Raw genomic sequence first — 4,032 nt, 5'->3', positions numbered from 1 at the left:
CAGGCGTAGAGCAGGAGCACGTGCGCCTCCGCTCTCAGCCAATCCCAGTCTGGCCTTTAATTGTAGCCACGCCCCCTCCTTCCCGCTGTTGTTGATGGAAAAAAAAAACACACACACACACACACACACACACACACACTCCGAGGGCAATAAATTACCATGGAAACACAAGGAGCTTTTGTAGCTAATGTGCTGCATTAAATTGAATGTCTTGATTAAGACCTTTAGTTTGAAACCCCTGAGAGATGAATAATCGCTCCTCAGTTTTGGCAGTTGCAGTCATATTTAACTGTGACCTAATTTACTGTTTCCATGGAGGGATTATGCCACAATGGGCCCCTGACACATAAAAGGACCCCCACCCCTCCTGCATAGCAGCTGGACCCCCAGACCAGGGACATGGACCCTAAATCCACATAGCCATGTCAGCTGTGGATGGTTTGTGTCTTAAATGGTTATTCTCTGTCTCTGTGTGATGTTTTGATTTTTCTCTGGTTATTTTGTGCCTCTTTGTTGTCATTTTGTGTCTGTCATGGTCAATTTGCACCTCTCTGTGGTTGTATTGGGTGTCTTTGTGCTCTTTTTGCATCTGCTTGTGGTAATTTTGTGTCTTTTATGGGTATTTTGTGTCTTTTTGTCATTGTTTTACATTCATTTTTCATCATTTTGTGGTTGATGTGGTCTTGTGGTCTTATGGTTGTTTTTGCTTCTGTTCGTGGTTGTTTTGCATCTTTTTGTGGTCATTTTTTAGCACAGCCTATATCATACTGCTATATCATGCTCATACACGGATAAGCCACAACGTCAAAACACTTAACTTGTTCAAATGTTGTGGCTGTGATCGGTGTATAGCATAAATAAAGAACAATTATGTAAAGATATTATATAAGGATGTTATATAAGGGTGTTTTCATAGTCTAAATACTTTCATACATCTTGCATGTCCTCACAGTCATTTTGTGTCTCTGTCCCCTGACCCCTAGAGGTGAGACAGAAAACAAAACAGAAAGCAGCATGTTTGCTTAATTCTGTCAACACAACTAACTAGCAATGTTTCAGAATGGTAGTAAGTGCTTTTAACACACTGTAGACTATTTGAAAAATGTTCCCAAGGTGTGTTCATTTAGGAAAAACAAATACAACCCTGTTTTTTCTGTGTAGCAGCCCATTAAGACTGAATTTGCATGTGTTTACTCGGTTTAATTTAATCAGAAAAGCTGGTTACATCAGTGCACCTTCAATCTGTAATGTCATTTCTTGGCTGAGCCTGTTTGGACGATGTTGTTGCATATTCTTTAACAGTTCTGGGAAAATTCCCATGATGGTGCCATGCATGAAATCCTCCTCTGAAATGCAGATTAGGGCCAGTGTTTTATTGAAGGAAGCTGAGAGGTTCATCCGTGGGCGTTTCTTGCGCCGAGATCCAGCAGTGGGTCAGAGTTGATTTTTGTGCTGTCAGAGGGAGTGGGTGTGAAGCAAAGAATTGTTTTTAATGGGTGTGACTATGAGCAATGTCCAAGAGAGTCAGACCCTTTAAATCTTTGCATCTTTCATCTCATTCCTGTTGCATGGATGGATATGATTTTGCTGGGATGTTTTTTATCCTGCTCAAAATTTGGGATACAAACACTTTAAAAGGAGGATACCTGCTTTATGGCCTGGGAAGTATCTTTTCAGTTCACATCTTTACACTGTTTCCCTGTGGCATAAAATGAAGCACATTCTGCAACAGCAGCAACAACTTTCTCAGATGAAGTCTAACCATTTTGATTGGCAGGGTAAAATTTACCCTTCTGTAGCCTAGTAACAAGCCAAGGCTTAAAATGATCTCACGCTTGGCGATTAGCTCAAATACAGAAGAAAAAAGGCTGCTGCACTTTGATGGCCCGTTCTCATCACATGTCTTGTGCTTGGTTTACCGCTCTCTTCGGGGATCAAATACAGCTGAAAATGTAGAGATAGTCCAGTCTTAAATGTGCCTTGTGTGAAACCTATAGACCTTCTTCTCACATGCAGGACCGCAGAAAAAAAAAATCCTCCTCCCACATGACCTTTCAACATCAAAGCTAAATCTCTGGCCGTATGCAGTGATACCAAGTTCCTCTTTTACTCCCACTCATTAGTTTGATGAGCAGTGTAGGTCAAACAGTGGGTGAGTATACTGTACTGTGGGAATTAAAGGACTCCCTGACTTCAACTCTTACTTGATAAGATGAGGAGCATACAAATGAAGGAGAAATGAAAGTGCATCTTTCTCTGTAGGGAGTTAAATACACCTGGGAAAAGCACGTTCTTCTTTCTATCCTTTAGAAGGTTAGTTGGGGTATTTTCTATCAAGTCAAACCAATGATGCACTGGGAAACTTGCAGCAGCAGTGTCATCACAGTACATTCTTCCATTTATGCACATTTGTGATGAAAAATGAGTCATTAAGACGTGGTTAAAATTTGACTTTTAAATGGATTACATACAAGATAAAGCAGGCACACTGACCTGGGGCCCCCAGGCTGTGTGGTACACATTGGGGTTATTTGATAATTGATTGAAAATCTGTTAGCATAAGTATGGCTATTTTAAAAAAATGCCAAATGCTCTCATGACGTAAAAGTATACTTCAGAAAAGATATTGGATCCTTTTTTTTCTTTCAGAAAAAGCGCATCATCAAAATCCCCGAACTGCGAGAGAAAAAAATGCTTTATACAGTAATGAAACCATCAGCACAGATCAGACAGTCATGTGCATTGTGCGGCTGGGTGACGTGGAACAGCGGTCAAATGTGGTGAGACTCTACAATGGCAGCGACCTCTGATGTTCCCCTTCTATCAGACAAAGCCTCTTCTCATGACTGACTTTTACTACGAGTCTGAGCCAGAGGAGGAGGTTAATTATCACAAAATGATGGTTCGATGGACCCTCAATGAGACAGAAGCCTGTTTGATCCTAATCCTCAATCTGGAGTGTAGCATAATCCTGTAAACTCAAACTCTGTGAACATGTGGAACAGTTAAAGGGGAATGTGACTCATGACATTTGTCCATTTGTTCATTTATTACTGAATTTTGTGAAAGTAAAACTAGTATGAATCATTTGTTTATCATTTATACTGTGTTTTTGTTCACTCTGTTCATATGCTTTTACCTGAGGAATGTTGAATGAAACCAGATGTTGTTTTGTGAAGATCCCTTTTCCTGGAACTGTAATATAACTTTATGTGTGGACAGCTTGCGGCTTTTTGCAAAGTGGTTAATATCTTCTTGTTTTTGGGTAAACAGACAATCATATTCTAGTTCTGTGCCTTTAGGAAAGGTAGAAAAGTTTTATTTTCCTTTATTGGGACTTTTCCGTCTGACTTCTTGTGACAGCGCTTGTCTCCTATATTATACGGTATATTTTACTCCTCAACCTGTCAGTGTTTTGAGTGTTTATGTGTGCTGAGTGTTTACTGGCAACATCCACCACAATTTCACTTCTGTGTCCCACACAAAAAATAAGATGAATCAACCCAGCCCTCTTTCACTTCTGTCTCCCATCTGGAAACAAGAGTGAGGAGTCACACGTAACACGCAAGTGAAAATGATTGAAGATGAGGTTGGTTGCTGTGGTTTAATTTCTTTGGAAGTAAAACAGTCACAATTCATCTGAAACCCTCTTTTGACAGTCACAGTTCATACAGCTGCTGATGGGACTGGGAAAGATCCACAGTGTACGATCAGATATAAATGGACTCATTAGATGCCAAAAAAAGTAAAAACATCAAATAATAAATCAAATATTTCCTCAATATTTCCTTTGAGGACATGTGGCTTTATTTGTAAAGTATCCCCACAGTTGTTTAACTGTCTATTTCTCATACATTTTCACTAAATTTTAAATAACTGCCAACAGCAGAGAAACAATGTGATGGGTCTGTAAAAATATTCACATATAAATACAGTATAACTATGTCATAAATAAATTATAATAAACCTATAATTAATTTTAGAATGATTGTACACAAAAATCAGTATAAAACACATTAAAAGTACGATTAA

The sequence above is a fragment of the Lates calcarifer genome, linkage group LG10 (assembly GCF_001640805.2).
Source record: "Lates calcarifer isolate ASB-BC8 linkage group LG10, TLL_Latcal_v3, whole genome shotgun sequence".
In the NCBI taxonomy this organism is placed as follows: domain Eukaryota; kingdom Metazoa; phylum Chordata; class Actinopteri; family Centropomidae; genus Lates; species Lates calcarifer.
This window is presented reverse-complemented; position numbering follows the sequence as displayed.